Source organism: Hydra vulgaris, chromosome 07, assembly GCF_038396675.1.
Source record: "Hydra vulgaris chromosome 07, alternate assembly HydraT2T_AEP".
NCBI classification, from domain to species: domain Eukaryota; kingdom Metazoa; phylum Cnidaria; class Hydrozoa; order Anthoathecata; family Hydridae; genus Hydra; species Hydra vulgaris.
In genome coordinates, this window is record NC_088926.1 from 24,310,992 (window position 1) to 24,318,227 (window position 7,236).

Consider the following 7,236-nt stretch of genomic DNA (forward strand, 5'->3'; position numbering starts at 1 on the left):
ATTTTCAACTAACATTAAATCAGGGAGATGAATCTACTTATGGTGATGGTAACATTTATCAGGAGGATGAACCTACTGATGGTAAAACAAATTGTTGAAAAAGAAAAAAACTAGATAAGTGTTTTCATTAATTTATATATGTATGTATATATATATATATATATATATATATATATATATATATATATATATATATATATATATATATATATATATATATATATATATATATATATATATATATATATATATATATATATATATATATATACATATATATATATACATACATATATATATATATATATATATATATATATATATATATATATATATATATATATGTATGTATATATATATATACATATATATATATGTATATATATATATATATATATATATATATATATATATATATATATATATATATATATATATATATATATATATATATATATATATATATATATATATATATATATATATATATATTAGATACACCGAAATCGCGAGATCTGGAGCCAAAAAATATGCAGAAAAACAGAAGACAAAGTTTTTTGAACATTTTTTTAAGTAGCATCAAGGAAACATGCTTTTCTTGTGTTTCTTTTTAGAAACATATATAAACTTAGATTGCTTCTGAAAAAAAGAAGAGTTTACCTTGATTTATATGTGACTTTTTTATATGGTTACTATAATTATTTATTAACTTTATTGCTCATGAAAAATTTTGTTGATGTTCTCATGGTAAGATGTTGTCAAATAAAAGTTTGGTTATTTTTAAAGCTAATCTGCTAAGTTTTCTACACTAATTTTCTTTTTACCTGCCAAATTTCATCAAAAAATAATGTGTTGCAGATAGCTTACAAGGTGTCGCACTTTTGGTACCTAAATTCCGTTTTCCTGAACTCAGTAACTGGATATTGGGTTGGGGGGTGAGATGTTTTGATTGTTAAAGCAATTATATTTGATTTACATTTTTAGCATTTGGATGCAAAAGTTTTTTCAGCTTTGAAATGAATTTAAACATTAAACAAAAATTTTGTTATTAACTTACTTATTCCTTACTTTATTGATTTTTTTAAAATTTACTACATATATAATATTTATAATTCTGTAAATTGTTAAAAAATAATAATTTAATTCTTTGTTTACTTTTACATTTATGGTTTCTAAAATTTTATTTGAATTACTGAGATTGCAAAACTAATTTGTTGATCTTACCAATACTTGTTGTACAAGGTTTGTATATTATTTAATCTTTTATTTATTTATTTTTAATAGCAGTTTTCCTATTAGCAATTTTTTTTATCTTTATCTGTTTAACAGTTTATAATAAGTTATTAAAGTGTTATATAAAAATATATTAAAATTTTTATTTTCTATAATTGTAATTAAACTACAGTTGTAGTAATACTATATGAACAATATGTTACTATTTTCAGGAAGAATGGGCCCTCAAAAGGGAAGTATGTTTTGTGGACCAGTGAAAGAGTATTTAACTTCAAACTTTGTTTTACATGATGAAATAAATACATTCATTAAAAATGGGCATGTTATTTATTCACTAACAATGGTGAGTCTTTAGTTAAAACCTGTAAACAAGTTAATGAGTTATGTAGCTTCAACATTAGTAAAAATCAACTAAGTAATATTGTTACAATATCAAAAAATGGATTGGAAATTATTCTTGTGATTCTAAAAATTTCATTGCATTTTGTAATGAGCCATTTTCATGCCATGCACCAATCTAGACAATGGGACCTGTGCATCTTAATCCTAGTAGTTCGTTGGTTTCTATACCAGTTGAATCATCCTGGGAAAGCGCTATGATTTTACTTCTAGTTAATAGTGCTTCCTCTTTTGTTAGTGGTATAGAAAGTGAAACAAGTAATAAGGTTTCACAAGAAAAGCTCACTCCTAAGAATAAAAAACTCATTATTAAGTTATCATATTTATCTTCTCAATTAGCAAGTTCCTCCAGAGACCATCGGAAAAAAATAGCTCTAGTGAGTGCTAAACTTGATAGTAAGACTTATGAATTAAAAGTTTGCAGACAGAGTGTCAAGAGTAAAGAAGTCATTATTAGAACTTTAAGGGCAGAAGTTAGAGACAATAAAAAACAAATAAAAACAGATCATTGCAGTAAGATAATTCGTAAACTGAAAGCTATAACAAAAACATTAAAAGTAAAAGAAAGAAAAAACTTAATTCAAATAAAAGAAAATCATAATGCTTATATTGAGGCAAATAAAATGTTGATTGCTCAAATAGAAAACGATATGGTCCAGGTAAAAGAAGGAAAAATTCTAAATGTTAATATGTCAGAGGATAAAAAGACTTACCCTTTACAAATGAAGATGATAATTTATAGCATGTTATTGGCTAATGTTCCAACTGGTAACATTCAATTTTTAATTAGAAAAATTGGGCAATATTTGGGTGTTACCTTTACTGATATTCCTCATCGTTTTACTATTGAGAAAATGGCTCGTGAGCTAGCAACTATAGCAGAATTACAATCAGCAGAATGGGCTATACATAATTCTCATCTTACTCTAGGATTGGATGCAACAACACAAGATGGTGTTCATATTAACACTATTTACCTTACATGTAAAAATAACTGTCAGGTCATTGCTCTAGACCAGTTACCAGGCGGAACAGCAATTGATTATGAAAGCCATATATGTTTTGCAGTTGATCATTTAGCTTTTGTTTACTCAGACTTTCACTTTCTCCCATTTAATGAATCTTGTAGTGCAATCATCTCAAATATATCAAACATAATGTCTGATAGTTTCAGTTAACCATCTTACCATTACTAAATTATGTGATACCTGGCGGAAGAACCTGATTGAGCTAAACTGCCATTTGCATCCACTAGACACAACTGCCATTTCATGTCGCAAGGCCTTGATCTCTAGAATCTCTAGAATTCGATCACTGCAAATTGTTTGGAAGTGATTGTATGGCAGTCAAAATTGTTTTAGTTATAAACAAGATGAGGTTTAAAGATGTCAAAGGTGATCCACAAGGGTTTGTAAATTTTTTAGACAATAACAAACTGCCTCGAGGTATAATCCAAGGCATCCTGGAAACTGTGTTCACATTCTTTTTAATACTTGTTTTATTTTTATGAAAAACTATACTAATTTTCTATATTATCTGACCACTGGAACAGTAAATGGTGTCAGTTTACGACCAATTTTACGAGCAGCTTTTTGTAATGCAACTGCTATAAAAAAATAGGAGTGCTTGTGCTATTTAGTAAACTTCTCACTGGACCATGGATGACAACATTTAATGTATCAGCCAAGGATGCCAGTTTTGATCATGTCACTGGTATCCAGGTTGTAAAAAATATTTTGAGAAAAATTACTAATTGCAAATCTAATCCCACTGCACTTTTTAGCAGAAAAAAAGATTTATTGGTAATAAACTTTCCCCCAACATTTTAAATACAATAATAACTTTATGCCCTGTTGATGACCAACTTGCTGAAATGACTTCTGCTTGTCTTAAAGCAGTGGAGAATGCCTTGGCTCAACAATATAAGAGATATTTCTCTCTTTCAATTACAGATACACTCAAGGAGGAGACAGCAAGTGCAAGACTTCACAATAAAGAATTAGTGAAGAATTAATTGGTATGTTTAGTGATGCCCTAATGCAACAATTTGTTATATATCAAGCAAATTAAGATCCAAAAAGAATAGAACTATAGATTATTTAGATAATCTTGAAGAGTTAGATAGAGAAAAGGTAGTTAAGTGGTCTATTTACATGGCACATAAAAAAAGAATGAAAACCTGATTAATACATAATAACATTCGAGCAAAGATTACTAATAGACAGACATTTAAATGCAAAAAAATGGGTGAAAAACAAAAAAGAAACTTAGAACGCAAGTTGTTTGCATTAACTATCAGCGAAATGATGAATATATATATAAACACTTATCTGCCAAACAACTTGATGATCTAGATGATATTATGTCTGAAAGAATTGTTGGCAGAAAACTCTTGTGCATTCACTATCATACCATTCATTGTCACGAATGGTACGATAGTGAATGGGCAAAGTCTGTCATCTATGATGGTAGAGTAGAAAAATTAAACAAGAGACAACAGAATTTACACTATTTCTAATTGGAAACAAGATGAAACTGATTATGAAGCAGTTGAACATAAGATTAAAAAAATCCAACTCACTGCTGATGTTGTATTAGGAGAATTAATATTTCTTTAATTTGAATTTGAAAATAATATATATGCTACACCTCAAGTTTTGTAGCTTGCAAAAAGGTCCTGCAAGATTTGTGGCTTGCAAATAGGTGCAGCAGGTTTTGTGGTTTACAAATTATTACCAAAAGTTTTGTGGCTTGCAATTAGGTACAGCAAGTTTTGTGGCTTGCAATTAGGTACAGCAAGTTTTATGGCTTGCAAATTAGTATTGCAAGTTAAAAAATAACTACATGATTTTTACTACTAAAAATTTCATGCATTTAGCAATCATCAGGTAAAAAATACCTGATGATTGCTAAACGCATGAAACTTTTAGTAGTAAAAATCATGTAGTTATTTTTTTTAATCTCGTCAAAAAATCAATTATATAGCTCTGATATCATTCATCGAGCACTCTTGCTGAATATATGCTCACAGCAAAATTAAACATTTATATATATATATATATATATATATATATATATATATATATATATATATATATATATATATATATATATATATATATATATATATACATACATACATATATATATATATATATATATATATATATATATATATATATATATATATTATATATATATATATATATATATATATGCATGTGTGTATTTGTCATAAAAATGTTTGAATGTGTATATTGATATATTTAAATATACCATTGTTATTATTATAATTATTATTATTGTTATTACCTTTATTTTTATTAATATCATAATTTTTAATAATACCAATTTTTTTTATTAATATCATTATTTTTATCAATACAATTATTTTTATAGTTATTAATACCACTTTTATTATTATGGTTATTATTAATGTTTTTATTATTGTTAATGTTATGATTTTTAGAGTTACTACTATTTATTATTAATATCATTATTATTAGGTGTTTACGCATCATTAGTAATTATACTATTGGCAAACATCCTTGAATTGTAAGATCATGTAATTCAGAATATATTGATTGATTGATTGCACAATCAATCAGATATGATATAATATTTGGTTACCTAACTGTTGTTCATATGCGCATTAAAGAAATCAACAGCAAAGAAGAATTTGTTGCATGTACAGATGATTTACTAAATTTAGCAGGTGTGCATGCTGCTGTGTATTCTGTTACATTTTTTAGAACTATGAAGCAGTTATTCACATATTTCTTTTTGTTGACTTATCACTGGGATGATTTGACTTCCACCACTGGCCAGCGTGCCAAATGCATAATGGAAACACAATGGAGTGCAAAGTTAGTATTTTGAAAAAAAAATTACTAAAAAATCTTAAATGCTGTGGAGCAGGTAATTTGTGAAGTTAAATGCTGATGGTTGCGTTGCAATTGTTTTTGCTTTTGTGTTTTCTCAGATTGTGGGAGTTGATCTTTCAGGAATAAATGATACACAGATTTACCTCCAAACAAAAAGATTGAACATACAACAATGTGATATTAAACTAGAAGCTTTAAAATGATTTTAAACAGATAAAAGAGATCAATCAGTTAATAAATGAGTCATTTATGAAAAGTAAAGAAATTTATGATAATCTGAGCCTAATCATGGATCATCAATCTAGAAAAAAAGAAAGAAGGGAAAAATCAAATTGTCACATGTAAATAAGGTAATAAGAAAAATCTTTTCGTCCCTTGAGAGAGTGATCCAAAAAATTGTTACATGACTTGAACAGCTTTATGTACTATATGCTATTTTAACTCCATTAAGACTTTTGAATGATAAATACAAATCTCAACTTTTTGGGTCATAACCATAATGACATTGATGAAAAAGTGTTTTAAAAAGAAAAGACTTAAAAGTTCTATATCTCTTACTAGATCAAATGACAAAACAAAAACATGAATAGTTGGTGGTCCACTTGAACTCTTACAGTTCCTTCCAAATTACAGTATTGAAAACTCAGTTCCTAATATCGTTATACTTACAACAAGTTTTTCTTAGAATTGATGTAAGTGTGGCTAGTTGTGAGAGAAGTTTTTCAAAACTAAAATTGATAAAAATTATTTTGCAGTGCAAATCAGATTCTGCCCCGTGCAGCATAAATCCTTGCTATGCCACTGATTTTTTTATACCTAAAATACAAATATTTGTATTTGTATTAGGAAAATGTTGATTACATATATTTGTATTTGAATTTGTATTTTGATATCTAAAATTAATGCATTTGTATTTGTATTTGATCAAATGTATTTGACCTCAATCCTGTATAATAAAGCTCTTTCAAATGATGTATAACAATCTAGTAATTATTCATTTAAAAAATACTGTGTGACATACCTTATAATATAAGGTATGTATTTAGGAACTTTAAGTTTAAAATTTAAGTTTACGACTTTTAATAATGCAAGTATCAATATAAGTTATATTGATACATTGATTATATTTAGCAAATAAAAAACAAAAGAAATACGTTCAAAAATTCAGCCTAAAACCACAGTTTAAAGGAAAATTTATTTAAAAATAACACTGGCACAAGGAGTAAAAGTTTTTTAAAAAAGCAAAGGGATTAAACATAATAACATTTAAAAAAGATTTTTACTTTCACTTTTAATAACAGTAGTGTAGTTTTAATTTTTACCTCAAAAAAAAAAACAATTAAGGAACCAACATAAAGATATTGACATACTGCTTCCAGCTGCTAAATCTAGCTGTCAAAAATCCTAAAAAATATTCGGCTATTCGAGTTATGATTTGAATTTAAACCTTTAGCTTTTATAATAAATTTATTTTAGCATCATTTCATTTAGCTCACGTTGATTTGTTTACCTTTTTTTTTTTTTTTTTTTGCGTTTTTCCAAGCCTGCGCCTGAGCGTGCGCCTGTGGGCATTTACACATAGCAGTGAAGAACCCAGAATTTTTTTTTTTTCTTTGGGGGGGGGGGGGGAGAACTTGTTAATATAAAAGAATGAAAGTGTTTTGACAAATCTGTTATAAGAAACGCAATCAGCACTGTAACCAATAGAGATAACTCACTA

At 26.9% G+C, this 7,236-nt stretch overlaps 1 protein-coding gene across 6 annotated transcripts in view; it reads right to left on the reverse strand.

Moving 5' to 3' along the window:
• LOC136082359 (torsin-1A-like) overlaps positions 1–7,022 on the reverse strand; it is a 76,914-nt gene extending 69,892 nt beyond the window's left edge. For 4 of the 6 annotated variants that reach the window (XM_065801418.1, XM_065801417.1, XM_065801420.1 and 1 more), the window contains exon 1: positions 6,839–7,013. The gene's annotated coding sequence lies outside the window, so the exon portion shown is untranslated. Of the gene's footprint in view, positions 1–6,838 lie in introns of all 6 variants that reach the window. The other 2 variants (XM_065801419.1, XM_065801422.1) reach the window with 1 other exon arrangement.
• Positions 7,023–7,236: the final 214 nt, after the last annotated feature.